Source organism: Macrotis lagotis, chromosome X (assembly GCF_037893015.1).
Source record: "Macrotis lagotis isolate mMagLag1 chromosome X, bilby.v1.9.chrom.fasta, whole genome shotgun sequence".
Taxonomy (NCBI): domain Eukaryota; kingdom Metazoa; phylum Chordata; class Mammalia; order Peramelemorphia; family Peramelidae; genus Macrotis; species Macrotis lagotis.
This window is the reverse complement of record NC_133666.1, coordinates 615,993,254-616,009,194: the sequence shown is the minus strand read 5'-3', so window position 1 is coordinate 616,009,194 and position 15,941 is coordinate 615,993,254. Positions and strand designations below refer to the sequence as shown.

Below are 15,941 nucleotides of genomic sequence, written 5' to 3'. Positions count from 1 at the left end.
ATTATTTAAGTAATGACCTGAGGTGGTAGTTGAACCTAAATTTTCTATTTCATACTTTTAATTTAACATTAATTTAATATTTTATAAAAACATAAGAGTTTATAACCCTCAAGGATCTTATTTTCTAACAGGCTGGCCTGATATAATATCTGATAATATCAGATCCTGGCCTGGACTTTGCCTTCTTCTTCTCCCCCTCTTCCCCCCTACCAAGGAACTTAAGTAAGGCATTAGCAGAGTTGGAGGAGCCAAAACCACCATCATTGCTATTGATCTCATCATCCTTTAAGATTATACAGTTTTCAGTTTGATATATATTTTCTCATTTGGTCCTTGGAATAACTTTTTGAGTTGGTAATATGTGTAGTTTAAACAAGAGAAAACTGAGATTCAGTGGAATTAAGTAATGGTTGATTTCATTTTTCCAATTATGTCCAACTCTTCTTTTACCCCATTTAGGGTCTTTCTGGCAGAGATACTGGAGTGGTTTGCCATTTCCTTCTCCAGCTCATTTTACAAATGAGGAAACTGAGGCAAACATGGTTAAGTATCTTACCTAAGATCATATTAATAAGGCAGGATTTGAACTTAGGGAGATGACTCTTCCTGACTCCAGACCCAGCAACTTTCTATCTACTGCTACCTAGGTGCCCTGACTTCATACAATGAAGCAATTGATAAGTCATGAATAGAAGGCCTTCTTTTGACTCTTCCTCCATTGTTCTCTTTCTGCTGTACTTTGGTTCCATATTGCCCTCAGGGAGCCTGTGATCTGAGAAGACCTGGTTCATTCCATCAGAGTCTGAGCAAGGAGACATAATCCTCTCCTTCCAGACTATTCTGAAAATGATCCTATATTTCACAAGTAGAAAACAAATCAAGACAGTCTGCTATAGAATAACTTAAGAGAGTTGGGGAATAACCTTTCTGACCTCAGGAATCCTGGATTCACTAAGAGTTAAGAAAGCAACAGAATAATTAGGGAAGACTTCAAAGAGGAGGTGAGACATGAAATGGGCAATATTGGAAATGCTTAGGATTCTACCCACTGATCCCAGTTGCCTGGGACCCACAGCCATTAAGACTTGGTGTTAGAATTTGGATCCCAGTCTCTTGGCTTCCTAAAGAAAACGAGACTGTGGGCTTCTAGTTGGGGTTTCAGAAGTGTGGAGAGGCCATTCTAAGTCTCCAGATACTCTCTTGCCCTTTTGATTCAAGTCTCTTTCTCATGGATAGGATCTCTCTATTCACTGATCATAGGATCTTTGTCCCTCTCTTTCAAGCCCCGTTGAGTCACCTAGTGAAATTCTCCAGGGGAAGAGAGAATATTGGCGGTTCCTTTGGGAGAATCAGCCTGGCATGTGAAAGGGCTATTGTTTCTGGAGACAAGGGATCTAGGTTTCTGTCTCACCTGTGATGCTACCACTTTGTGACCTCTCAGGGTCTCCTTTTCCTCATTTGTAAATTAGGGCATTGGACAAAGCAACCTCTGAGATCATTTCCAGGTCCACATTTCTGATCTCATGATCTTATGACCAAGATCCAAATTCTAAGGCCTTGGTTCAAACTCAACTTTGTGTCTGCAAGTCACTAACCTCTCTAGAACTTAGTTTCCTTATCTATAAAAGAATAGCATTAGTGGAGATAACCTTGGGGATCCCTTCCAGATCTAGTTCTCTGATCCCATTCCTTCTAGGATGTCAGGTGGACCAGTGGATAGAAAAGATGCTGAACTTAGAATCAGAAAAACTTGAATTTGAATCCTGCCTTGGACCCTTATGACTGGGTAAACCAGTTAACTTTGTACCTCATGACTGGGCAAATCAATTAAATCTATGCCTCAGTTTCTTCATTTTTAAAATGAGGAGATTGAACTCAGTGACTTGTAAGGTCACTTCCTGTTCAAAAATCTATCTGTATCTATTCTGTGAAAACTTGGGAGTCAGGAGATCTCAGTTCAACAACTGAGTTCAGCAAACATTTATGAAATTTTTATCATGTGGCTAGGACTATGTTAGACATGTAGATATAGACAAAAACAGAACAGCTCATGCCCTAAAGCAGGGCTGTCCAAACTGTGGCCCACAGGTCACATGCACCCACAGTTGAATTTTATGCCACCTTTTCTGGGTTTACTAAATGCTTTAGTAAACAAAACTGAAGGCAGAACTCTCACTAAAATGACAAATCAAAATGTATTGTCCATTGTTTCAATACAACCTTTTAAAAGTAAGGTTTGACAGCCCTGCCCTAAAGGGCAGATTCAAATCTAGGTTTCCATACTTTTTAGCTATATGTCCATGGGTAAGTCACTTGAGCCTCCCTGTTTCTCCTGAGGCTAATAGAACTAGAAACATCCATTTTGCTAGTCTGTTGTAAAGATCAGATGATATAATACAGGTATAGAGATCTGTAAACCTGAAAAATTCTTTATATAAAGGTGAACTCTCTTCTGCCTTTAACTTTTCCTCCTCCTCATCCATTACTGCAAAGAGAAAGAGGGAACACAGAGAAAGAAGGCTAGGTGTCACCTCTCAATGGCCACTGTCCTTTTGATGTGGTAAGGGATTCATTTTACCCAACACTAGCATCATTTTGAACTCTGCCTGGTCTTCCATTTCAGGGGGAGATGAAGTTGCTATAACAACACTCTGATTCATGTAATTGCTGCTACAATCTGTTCAGTTCTTCTTGCTGTTAAACACACACACACACACACACACACACACACACACACACACACACACACACGATCCTTTCCAGGGATCTTCCACTGGTTCACTTTGTGATCTTAGACAAGTCATCTCTCTTTGATTCTTGCTCTGAGATTTTGCCATTTCGGATATTTTGGAAGGGGCTGCCACTGAAGAATCTGGAGACCTGGAATCTTGTCTCTTCCTTGCAATCAACCATGTGAATTAAGGCACAGCCTTAGGGGCTCAGTTTCTCTCTCTCTCTCTAAAAATGAAGAGGTAAATTGGGTAGAATATCAAGTTTGGAGCCAAAAATGCCTGGTTTAACATTTTACATCAAACACTAGCCACCAGTGCGTACTCTCTATGTCATAGTTTCCTCTAATTTTTAAAAGGTGGAGGTAAGATAGGATACCTTTCAGTTCTAAATCTCTGGTCCTATTATACATTTGTAAACCTTTTAAAAACTTCCCAGTAGACATTGGACCCTCATCTGCTGGCTCCAGCATCAAGGATTCTCTTGCCACCTATAGCTGTTTATGGGCTACAAACTGAGGTGATATCAAAGACTTAAGGCATCCTGGCGTAGTATGGCTTTGAAGGCATATGCCCAGGATAGGAGGCAGCAGTCTGTAGGAGATTTCTGGAGGGGGCGACAAAGCTAATGCCTAAATGATGCTTTTCTGAGAGACCATTGCAGTATTTATGGGTAGGCTGTATGTCATTTGTGATTAATAATATACCAAATCAGAGACTGTTATTATTAGTGATGATATTAATAGCTAATAATAATTCAGAACAATCAAACAAAAGGGATTAAGTGGCTATTTTGTGAAGAATACATGTTCTTTTTATTGGAAGTATACCCTCCCCCTGTAGTCCCTTATTCTGATTGGTTGGTTCTTTCCAGAACCTTCATTTTAAGCAAAGTGCCCAGATTAGCCACATCTTTATTCCTTTCTGAACTCTACTCCTAACTCTGTACTTTCTCTCACATGTCCTGTCTGAGTGCTTCTTTACCCTCCTCCTCTTTGCTCCTTTTCCCCTTTCAGCTTTTTATATATTATCTTCCTTTATTAGAGTGTAAGCTCTTTAAGGTCAGGTACAGACTTCTGCTCATATTTTTAGCATTTCTGTTGGCATCATTTAAATTCACAGGATCTCAGTTTCCTCCTTTTTAAAGTAAGGGGTTGGATGGTGTGCTCTCTTAGGTTTCTTCTAGTTCCTATCTTTTTGGGACTTACAGAATAAGCAGTATAAGACTAAGAGATACAACACACTAATTCTAATACAAAATCACTTGATAGGTACAAAGTGAGGGTTTTGAGGAAGTTCATTACCAATGTGGGAATCAGGAAAAATATGGGAGGGTGATATTTGAATCAAGCTTTAAAGGATGGGATTAATGATTAGAGAAAGAAAATAGTGTCAGTCTTTTATTATGTATCTACTACCTGCCAAATACTATGCCAGGGAGCATCTTGAGCAAAGGTCCAGAGTTGGGAAGATGATGTGTATATTTAGCAGTAAAAGAAGTTTCGCTTAATTAGAATGCAGATGGGGAAGTACATGAGATAAAGCAGGAAAAATAAAGGGGCAATGAATGCTTGGATCAGGAATTTGAATTTCATGCAGGCAGAGAGGAGCCACTGAGAAATCTTGAGGAGAGTGATATGCCCAGACTTTTGAGAGATGACTGGGTGTTGTGCAAAAAAAAAAATGCTTGATTCTGATCTGGGTTTTGCTGCTTACTTATAAGAGTATAACCTCTTTAGTTCTTGTTTTCCTCATCTGTGAAATGAGGTATTTGGAATATTATGCTCTCTAAGTTCATGACTAGGTCTGAATTCCACTGTTAGAAAAAAGTGTGAAAGGGTGGTTTGGAGGGAAGTTTTTGGAGGTTGTTACAATAGCCCATATTGGGCTATATGTGAATTTGCACCAGGATGATAGTAGTGAAAACAGGGAAGATGGGATGATATGGTAGGGACTGAAAAACCACAATTTGGTAAGATATTGAATATGAGAATAGGGAAGAATAGCCTCAATACTTTGAATATGGACGACTGAGCTATAGAATGTTCATCAGGAAGGTATTCCTTCTTTTGCTAAGGGATGTGAAATTGGCATAATTTGGAAAGTTTTGAGCTCTTGTTTTTTGAAATAACTGAATCTCCCATCCTCATGGAATGCCTCGTATTTTAGGTGAGAAGGTATATTAACTGTCACCTAGGGAAGCTTAAGGACTTTATTCTCTACAGAACTTGACTGGTAAGAGCATCAAAGGGGATGATTGTGAGGGGAATGAAAGTCCGACTATGAATTTAGCTCTCTTTGGACCAAGACCTCTCTCTCTTTTTTCTTTACTTTTGCTTTTTTTCTTATTTTGATAAATATTTCTTTATTAAGCATCTACTACATGTAATTATGCTCAATGCTAGGAAGATGAAGATAGCTACAACTTGAAATCTGCTCTTATTGAACTTGCAAATAATTTGGAGCTGGGATGGAGTGGGGATGGTTATAACATGCTCACAGATAATTGTGATACAAGGGAGAGTGAGAAGTATATTGTTACTGTTATTATTTTGAAACATTTTTGGTGTTTCAGAGGGTCTCTCTTTTCATTAGGACAAATTTTCCCTCCACCCACACAATTTCCAATCCCGCCGTGCCGTATCAGTCAGACTTTTGAGTGACTGTGGCCCCAAATTTCCATCTTCTGGTCACCAGCCCTCTAGTGATGTCCTATTTACTCTGAAGACATTTTGTATTTACTTCTCTGTGTAGATGTTGTTTTTGCCCAAGTGACTGTTTTTTGTTGTATGAGAATAGGGACTGTTTCCTTTGTATATTCTGTGTCTTGCATCATTTCTAGTCTGGTAATGCATTTAATCAACTCTTGTTCCTTGTTGAATAAATGGCAGGGACCAATGCATTACCAATACAGGTCTGTACTTCAAGCATCTCCACCATAGGATGTCTTGTCAGAGATTTATTGGCATAAACATTGGTATAACATTGCAGGACTCAATTTCACCTCTAGACCACATTAGAGAATTGGAGTCTTAGAGAAGCTAAGTAGAATATGCTTTGTTGTTGTTGTTATTGTTCAGTTGTATTCAACTCTATGTAATCCCATTAACTTTGTCCCTGGGGTTGATGTGTTTGCCATTTCCTTCTCCAGTGTGTCCCCCTTTTATAGATGAGGAGCTAAGGCAAATAGGAATTAAGTGACTTGTTCAAAGTCACACAACTAGTGAGTGGCTTCCTGACTCCAGACTGATCCTTGACCCACAGTACCTCTTTCCTGCCCTGGAAGATACTACTAAGACCCTTACTACTGCTGTTGCTGCTGCTGCTGCTGACAGCCATTATAATAATTGTAATACTTCTTTAGAGTTATAGAGACCTAACTCCTTCAGACCATATCCTATTAGATTCTCATTAAAATTCTGTAAGAGAGGTAGGATAGACATGATTATCTCCATTTTACAGATGCGGCTGCTGAGGCAACTGAGCAAGGATAAAGTGCCTTGTTGAAGGTCAGACAATAGACTGCTGTTAGAACTGAGACTCATATTCAAGCTTTGGTATTTTGAGCTTACAAAAGATTCCTGTCTATGGCATTTGACTCTGTGGGTGAGTCAGAGTGGGGACAATTATACCTATTTTATAGATAAGGAGTAGGAAGCTAAACAAGATGGAATGTGATCCTTATGGAACAAGATTAGAATTGGCCAGTTTGATCCTCAAGGACAGACTCCCTGTAGGAGCAATGGGGAAAAAGTTGAAGAGAGGCAAATTTTGGTTCAATGTAAGGAGAAACTCCCTAACAATGAAAGCTGTCCAGAAATGGATTAGGCTCTTTCTGGAGATATTGATAATCACTGGAGGTTTTCAGGTGTGGGCTAGATGAACCCTTGTCAGACCAGTGAAGTTAGAGAGTGATTCTTGTACAGCCATGATGAACTTGGTGGTTCCTTCCAACTGAATTTTTCTAATTTGTGACTCTGATTTGCTCTAACCATTAAGAGACAGACCCTAGATTTCAAACCAAATCCATTGTTCTTCAGTTAATGATTTACTGAAATGGAAATCTAACTTAAAATATTACATAGATATTCATGGTTGTTTGCTATTATTAATAATACACTCCTGCAGATTATAGAGATGCTCTCGGCAGAAGAATTATAAATCGAGCCCTGTCTTTGTTCCCTCAAGTGCTATATAAGTTGTATAAATTTTATACTGAAATAGTGGTTTATTTCTCATTTCTTACCAATAGAATATAATAACTTTGTATATATACTTTTATATATATAGTGATATATAATTGATTATTGATTTATATATTGTTCCTCTGTTGAAATGCTAGCTTCTTGAAGGCAAGATTGTTTCATTCTTGTTTTTGTATCCTTAGTTTCTGTGGTACTTGGTAAAGTTGCATAATAAATCTTTATTGAATGAATGAACCAACCATAGGATTTAGAGGAAATCTTCATGAGAGATGGATCAAGCCTTGAGGGTGAGATTATTGTTACTGAGAACTGTGTAAACCAATGGTAGTAAACCTATCAGCATGAATTCAGGTCAATCTTTGCAGATAGGATGAGGGTCAGTGGTGGTGGTATGGCAAACTATTCTGGAAGAACTGATTTTATCTGTATTTCCTATTCTCCAGGGAGAGCTACATCAGACCACAATAAAGAAACCAGTAACTTTCCAAGAAAGGCAATATGGTATGTTAGAAAGAAATAGGAGACTGAGGTTTCAATCATGGTGCTTCTGGTGACTTACTATTTTAGGTGGACAAATCACTTCCCCTTTGGAACCTCAGTTTCTTTATTGAATAATAACTCTTTACCTATTTCATTTATATCACTGTTTTGAATAATGGAATAATTGTCCGAATAATGCCACCCCCCCCCATTGGCAGTCTGGGGAATCTTAACTCTTAGGGACTCACCATATCAGTGCTTCATTTAGTGTGGACACCAGATCCATTTCAGCTCTTTTGCAGCTGAATTCAAGGAAGCTCCCAATCTCAGCCTCCCCAGGAGCAGGGATTATAGACCACTCCTGGTTGGGTGGCTTGTTTTAGGGCACTAATGGACATATTCTGGTCAGTGATAATGGGATTTACTTTGTCAGAAATGTGGGTCCCCTTTATAAATACCCTATTTCCCCTGTTTTGGACCAGGAACTAGCAGTTATGCAATGTATCTGATGCAGTAGAAAGAAGCTCAACACATTGGTCCCTGGTAAAATGTTTGTAAAATTGGGAATTGTCTGGTGGTGTTAGGGCTCATTTTTAAGGGATCAACCTGAGGTGAGCCTCTGAACATTTTTTTTTGTTTGTTTTTTAGTTTTAATGGGAATGGAAACTGTGACTTTGTCCTTAGCAGCTATAAAATCTTTGAGGACAGGGACTGTGGTGTTTTTCATAAAGATAAAGTTAAGTGTAGGGCCTTGAACTTAGACACTAAATAAAATGCTTGTGAAGTATAGGTGATGGAAATGTCCACACCAAGGAAATCCTGGCTCTTCTGAAATATCCTTTGTTCAAGAAGCCAGAGAAATGTATGAAATGTTTTAGAAAGATTTTATTCCAAATAGCTAAAATAAAACAGATTTGGGGCTTAAAGAGACAAGAAAAATAGCATCCTGGAAAGCCAAGGTTTTATTGTGATGACAATAGAAGGAAGTATTTGAGAAAGAAGAGGGCATTCTTATACTGGAAGAGAGATTGAACTAGATGTTCACTGCAGTACCTTCCAAATCTGGTTTGTTGTGTTGGGGTGAATCAAGTGGGGCAAGCTCCTTGGCAGTGCCTGAGGGAATTCTAAAGCCAACTTTTCCTCTTCCATGTGGATCGACCAGGCAGCTTGGCATTAGACCATGTTCTCCCCTGGCAGACTGATGGGCATCCATGGGTCCATCCATGCCATCTCTCAGAGACCTAGACTCTTAAATGATTAAATTAAGCCGTTCACATTAAAAAACTCATTGGAACAACTCAAACTGGTTCTTGGTTGTCAGGCCAACTTTTCACAGGACAACGCCTAACTTTCATGAATTTCCACTTTGCTCTAGCCCCCTTCTTTCCCTGTCCCTCTTTTCTGTGCTGTGTAATACATAATGTACATAAGAAACAGAGGATTTGGAATCAGAGGTTTTGGGTATAAATTCAGACACTATTATTTTCTGTGGGACCATTGGTAAGTCTCTTTACCCTCTAAGTTCTAACCATCTAAGTTTCTTCAACTGTAAAATGAATATCAAATCCCAGCTTCTTCAAAAGGTTTTCCCTACTTCCTCCCTGCTCTGCCTTCTCCTCTCAATTTACCTTTCATCTCTGTATTTATCTTGTATGTTCCTAGTAATTGGCTTCTCTGCCCCATCAGACCATGAGCTCCTTGAAGTCAAAGAATGGTTTGGACAGTGCAAAGCATCAGCACATATCAAGGGCTCAATTAATGTTTAATAAATATTGATTGAAGGAGTCAGACTAGATGAATGACCTCCATCTTTCTTTCTAGTTCTCAGTTCTGTGAGCCTATCATCATGTGATTCCCCTCAGAGACTATAGTGAGAGCCTTGGTTTTGAAGCTATGAAAGAAGAGATTTAACAGGCATAAAGAGTAACATCAAAAAGACCCACATGTACAAAATAGTTATAGCAGCTGTTTTTTGAGATTGCAAAGAATTGGAAATTGAGGGGATGCTCATCATTTGGGGAATGGCTGAAGATATTGAGATATATGAATGTGATGGAGTACTATTGTTGTATGAGAAATCATGAACAACTAGACTTCAGAAAAGCCTAAAAAGACTTTCATGAACTGATACTGATGGAAGTGAACAGAACAAGAATAATATTGTTTACATTAACAACAACACTGTGCAATGATCAACTTATGATAATGATGTTCATCCTCTAAGAAGACTATAACACAGGGAGGTGATGTCCTGACAAGCATATGAATTGAATTTGAGTAAGGGGGTGCTGTGCTGAATCACCAGTCTAGTCTCACTGTATCCTTCAGAGCTATCTGGGTCCAGTGGCCAGATATGAATCAGGATGACTGGAGAGAGCCGTGAATGAGATGCAATCAGGATTAAGTGATTTGTCCAAGGTCACACAGCTAGTAAGTGACATGTGTCTGAGACTAGATTTGAACTCCTATTCTTCTGACTCCAGCTCCAAGGCCAGTGCTCTATCTTCTGTACCAAACTATGATGGATTTAACTTTCCTTAGCGGCACAGCAATCAAAGACAATTCTAAAGCACTTGTGATGGAAATACCATCCACATCTAAAGAAAGAACTATGGAGTCTGAATGCAGACCAAAGCATACTGTTTTCCATTTAAAAAGTTAGTTTTATGTTTTATATATATTTTTTATTCTCTCATGGTTTTTTGTTCCCTTTTGTTCTGACTTGTTTTTCATAACACGATTAATATGGAAATATATTTAACATAGTTATACATATGTAACCTGTATCAGATTAGTCACCGTCAAGCAGTGGTTGGGGAGGGAAAAGAGGAGAGAGAAAAATGTGGAACTTAAAATCTTATAAAAAATGAAAACTATCTTTGTCTGTAATTGGAAGAATAAATAAATAAATTTAAATTAAAAAAGGACTAACATCAGAAAATTCTTCAGTATTCTATTGAGGCAGGTTTTAATGTTTGGAGGTTGGGGGGGGAGTCTTCAAATGTGGCCTTTAATCTACTCTGACTCTAGTCAGGATTCTAAGTTTTATAAGCCCAGGGCCTGTGAACTTGATTTTCTAATATTTTTATAATTATTTATAAATATAATTGTTTTGCTTTTCAAACCTCTGTATTTATTTTATGTATTTAAAGACCTTGTCCTCAGAAGGTGCCCATAAATGTTTCTAGACTGCCAAGGGCACTATGGGTACAACAGAGGTGAAGAATCCCTGGTCTAGACCCAGGGTACTTGGTCACATGCCTATGAAGTGGCCCATGGAGGTTTAATGACTTCTGGACAACAAGTCAGGTGCCTTGAACTGCAATGCAAATAATAGCTTTAGTCTCTGAAAGCCAGCATCTGAATCCCAGTGCTGACATTATGGACAAGTGCTTTTATCTTCTCCCATCCATACAATAGGGGAAATAACATATTAACTCCTACTTTTCAGGATTGTTATAAGGCAAGAGCTTTATAAATCTTGGAGATAGTATGACTATAATCGCTGGAATTCATATAGCCCTTTTAAGATTTAGAAAGAACTTTATGTTATCTTATTTGATCCTCAAAACAACCTTGAGAAACAGGTGCTAATGTTATTTTCATTTATTGGTTGGTGAAACTGAGACACCAGATGGTTAAGTGACTTGCTCAGTATCACACGGTCAATTCAGCAGGATTTAAACTAAAGTTTTTCTGACTCCAGGTCCAACCCTCCATCCAGTGAACCATGGATCTTGCTCTGCTATATACTTTCTGAGTAACCCAGAGTAAATGACTTTTTCTCCCTGGGCCTCCATTTCTTCATCCATAAATTGCTGGTATTGAAGCCATTCCAAATCTATGATCCCTGCCTCTTTGATATTCTGTGACCAAGAGTGTTCTCACACACTGTCTACCCTGTCAACCCTACCTAAGCTTTCACTTCTGAAAAATGCAGAAAATCCCCTCTGTTCTCTAAAGGGAGTCAGATATGTTTTTGACCAGAGCCATCATGCCCACCTCCCAGTCCCTGAGAGCAGCCGGAGGAGCTGAAAGGAAAAGTGTTTGGAATTGACAAACTGACAATCTTAGAATAAGAATATAATAATATTATATGGAATATTATATATCATTTCCAATTATATAATAATAAGAAGAACTGACAATCATAATATCAGAGGGACCTGGATCCTTAAAGAACATAGAATATCAGAGATGGAAGGATTCGAATAAGAAGAGATCTTGACCCTCACCTTCACCTGGGTCAAAACCCTTTCAGAAGACCTTATTACCTATTACTTGATGTTCAGACTCCTTCTCCCCCATCATAAGTGGTTGCTAATCTTCCTGTGCATTGTTATCTCAATTCTCCAGCACACTGGAACTCTGGACTGGGAGTCAGGAAAACCTGAGTTCAGTCCTATCTCAAATATTTGCTAGTTATATGATCCTGGACAAGTCACTCATCCTCTGTTTGCCTCAGTTTCCTCATCTGTAAAATGTGAATAATCATATCACCTACCTCCTAGGGTTGTTATAAGCATCAAATGGGATAATAATTGTAAAGTGCTTGCAAACTGTAAAGCCCCATAAAAATACCAACCATTGGTATTATTTTTACTACCTGGAATGTCCTTTCTATAGCACTTTGTCTTTATTTTATGTGTTTCTCTAAGGATGTCATGTATTCCTCCTAGATGGTACTTGCTCCATGAGGGGAGTGACAATCATTTTAAACTTTGAGGCTGCCCCAGAAGCCTAGCACGGGGCTCTGCCATAGGAGGTGTTAACGACTTGTTTCTTTAATTCAATTGTATCTAGCTCAAGCATCTCCTTAAAAAGATGAAGAGGAAGAGGCCCAGAGTAGTGAAGAGACTTTTCCAAGGTCATAAGTGAGCAATGCCAAGCTGATCAGAATGGGAACAGGATATTTGTGCTCTTGAGGTGAGGTAGAAAATTGCAGCCCTGTGTTTTGGAGGCTTTTGAGCCTTCACTATAGGTAACATATGGTACTTGATTTATCAGGAAACAAATATCTCTAGGCCATGGAGAGTGGGAAATTCTGGTGTTAAAAATATGTGCATTTAATAAAACTTTTTTCTGTTCTGCTTTGAATATGGAAATGCTCTTTTTATGTTATGTTCGGAATAAAAAAGAATTAAAAATTAAATAAAATGCTATATTACAAAATTATCCTTCTCATCCTCCCCTTATTGAGATCTGGCAGGCAGCTTGCTGGTATTCTTGTCTCTTGTCTTTCCTTGAAGCCCCATTACAGTTAGGAGAAAGAAATCCATTGGACAGTCCTAGTTGAGTGTGGTTTTCTAACTTCTCAAATCATGCTCTGCCCATCATCCCATGAAGCAGACCTCACCTGGCCTTTACTTGCTCTGTAACTGTGAGCCAGTTACCCTCCTCTTCTGGATCTCCTTGTAAAATTTGGGGAATGAATACTTTCATTTCTACAGTCCCTTTTAACTTTAAAATTCCCTTGATTAGTTTTTTATATAACTTGACCATCCTGTGTTCCAAGTTCCTTTTCATGTCTGACATCCTATGTTCTGCGTTCTAAGGCCATTTCTGTGTCTTTTGTGTCCTGTTGGTCCCCTTCTGATTCTTCTAAAGACAGACTTTCCCAATGGGGTTCCTCACTAATGTTCTCTCCTGCCAGCTGGCTTATAGCTGGAGGGAGGAATAAAGGCACTTCCTGACTCCCTTATGTGCCCATTCTGAAACCAAACCTAGCATTCTTTTGGAAGCTGCCCTGAGTGCCTGCTCATAAAGTTTGCTCCTCTTGCTCATCTCCAACCTGCAATCCTAAGGGTGTCTTCAAAGTCCCCATGAGTCTCCTTCCTTAGCAATTTCTGCCCTTCTCTGGCTGGAAGGGGCATTTCTACTCTCTAGTTCCAATCCCAGGAACCAGCTGCCCCTCCTCACTCCTATTCCCTTTCTCAGTCCTGTGGAACAGAAGTTGAGTGAGAGAAAAATTAAGCACACCATGAGAGCATTAGCCATTTGATGATAAAGGGAGTGGGGGAAATTAAGTTCTAGGGAAGGGAAAGGACTTGCCTATGGTCACTGGTGATGATCTTCATCTCTTTTGATAATTGATGAAGAGAGTATAGATGAGATAAATCGGTGACTATCTGTAGGCATAGCTTATGTCTCAGAGAAGGCTGATTGTGTGACTGTTGAATATGTAGGTGGGGGGTAGGGAGTCTTAATCATGCAAGTGGGACATGTTGAGGTCTGAAAATTGGTACTATGCCATATTCAATGCTGGTATTGAGAAAGCAAAGGAATCAGGATAGCATGTATGTTGCCTTCCTTGGAGAAATAAGGAATAGAAATGGTAACCCATTTCTGTGGTGTTTAATGGCATATAAAATGCATTCTCCACAATTACTGTAAGTAGTAGGTAGTGAAAAGACCATTACAACTACTTTATGGGGAGGCTAGGTGGTGCAGTGGATAGAGCACCGGCCCTGGAGTCAGGAGTACCTGAGTTCAAATCCAGCCTCAGACACATAATAATTACCTAGCTGTGTGGCCTTGGGCAAGCCACTTAACCCCATTGCCTTGCAAAAACTAAAAAACAAAAAACCAAAACCAACTACTTTACAGATGTGGAAATTGAGATTGAATTTTGACTTCCCTGGACCATGCAACTAAATGTTAGAACCAGGACTAGAGCTGTGAACTTCTGATTCCAAGGCTAGTAAATGAGTTGTTAAGTGACTTTTTAAGTCTAGGCACTTAAAAATCCTTTCTTTTCTTCCTTTGTCCCTTCCCTATCTTTTGAGATAATCATGGCAGTCTGCTATTTGTCTTGGGATATCTTCATTATTGAATGGTGACCTGGGGAAAGTGCAGTGAATTAGGGGTTGGGCAGATGATCAGGGTCTGAGTCAGTCACTTGACTTGCCCTCTGATTTTGGGCAAGTCACCTCCTCTTTGGGAGCCTTAGGATCTTTTTCAGCCCAATGAGGATGTTGGACTCAGTAGTCATCTACAAGGGAGAAGATTTGGTGTTAGTGAGATATAATGTGGATACACCAGGAGTCAGGAGACCTACAGTTGAATTTGGTGCTTGTATCTATGAACTATGTGACTTCTCTCTGGACCTCAGTTGCTTTATCTATAAAAAGATAACTATACTTAGTCCTCCTATTTCATAGAGATATTAAGAGGAAAGTGCTTTCTAACCCTTAAATTATTCTGTAAATGGGAGCTGATATTTTTATTGTTATCATTATAAAGTACTGAGAATGAATGGGGGGGGGAACATTGGAGAATGTAGACAAGAAGCAAGTTAGACCAAAGGAAGATGTTCCTTCCTTGCTTCCTTGCTTTCTTCCTCCCTTTCTTCCTTTTCCAATCTAGCTTATTTTTCCCCAATTACATGTGAAAACAATTTTAACACTAAATTTTTTTAAAATTTTGAGTTCTGAATTCTTTTTTGCCTTTCCTCCCATCCCCCTTCCTTAAAAAGGCAAGCAGTTTGTTATAGATGATAAATTGCAGTCATGCAGAACATATTTCTATATTAGCCATCTTGCAAAGGAAAACAGTAAAAAAAAACCTCAAGAAAAATAAAGTAAAAAGTATGTTTTGATCTACATTCAAACTTCATCAGTTATTTCTTCTTCCTTTAGTTCTTTTTTCATCATGAGTGTTTTGTAATTGTCTTAAATCATTATATTGCTGAGAATGAATAAGTCATTCATAGTTGAATATCACATAATGTTGCTGTTACTGTGTACTATGTATCAGTTCATGTAAGTCTTTCCATGTTTTTCTGAAATCCTCCTGCTCATCATTTCTTATAGACCATTAGTGTTCCATTATGTTCATATATATCCTTTAACTTGTTATGCATTGCCCAATTGATGGGCATCTCCTCAATTTCCAATTTTTTTGCCATCTTAAAAAAGAATTACTATAAATATTTTGATATATAAATTCTTTTCCTTTTTTAAACATTTATGTTTTTGGAATATAGACTAATATATTGCTAGTCCAAAGGATATGCACAGTTATCCAAATTGTTCTCCAGATTAGTTGGATCAGTTCACAATTCCACCAACCATTAACATCCCAATTTTTCTACATCCCCTTCCAACATTAATAATTCCTCTTTTCTATCATATTAATCAGTCTGATAGTTGTGAGATGGTACTCTGCATTGTTTTTACATTTCTCTAATCATTAGTGATTTAGAGCATTTTATATGATTATAAATAGTTTCATTTTCTTCCTCTGAAAACTTTCTATTCATATCCTTTGACTATTTTTTCAATTAGGAAATGACTTGCATTTGACTAAGTTCTAAATATATTTGAGACTTTAAAATACTGTAAATCTCCTCCCCCTGACTCACAAGTTTCTGCTTTTCTTCCAATCTCAGCTGCCTTTGTTTTGTTTGTATAAACCTCTTTAATTTAGTACATTCTGTAATACTCTGTCTTTTGCTTGGTCATAAATTCTTCCCTTCTCCATGGATCTGACAGGTAAACTATTCCATGCTCTCCTAATTTGCTTATGA

General features: G+C 38.4%; 1 protein-coding gene across 5 annotated transcripts in view; it reads left to right on the top strand.

Moving 5' to 3' along the window:
* TSNARE1 (t-SNARE domain containing 1) overlaps positions 1-15,941 on the top strand; it is a 278,385-nt gene that overhangs the window by 16,266 nt on the left and 246,178 nt on the right. The window lies entirely within an intron of this gene.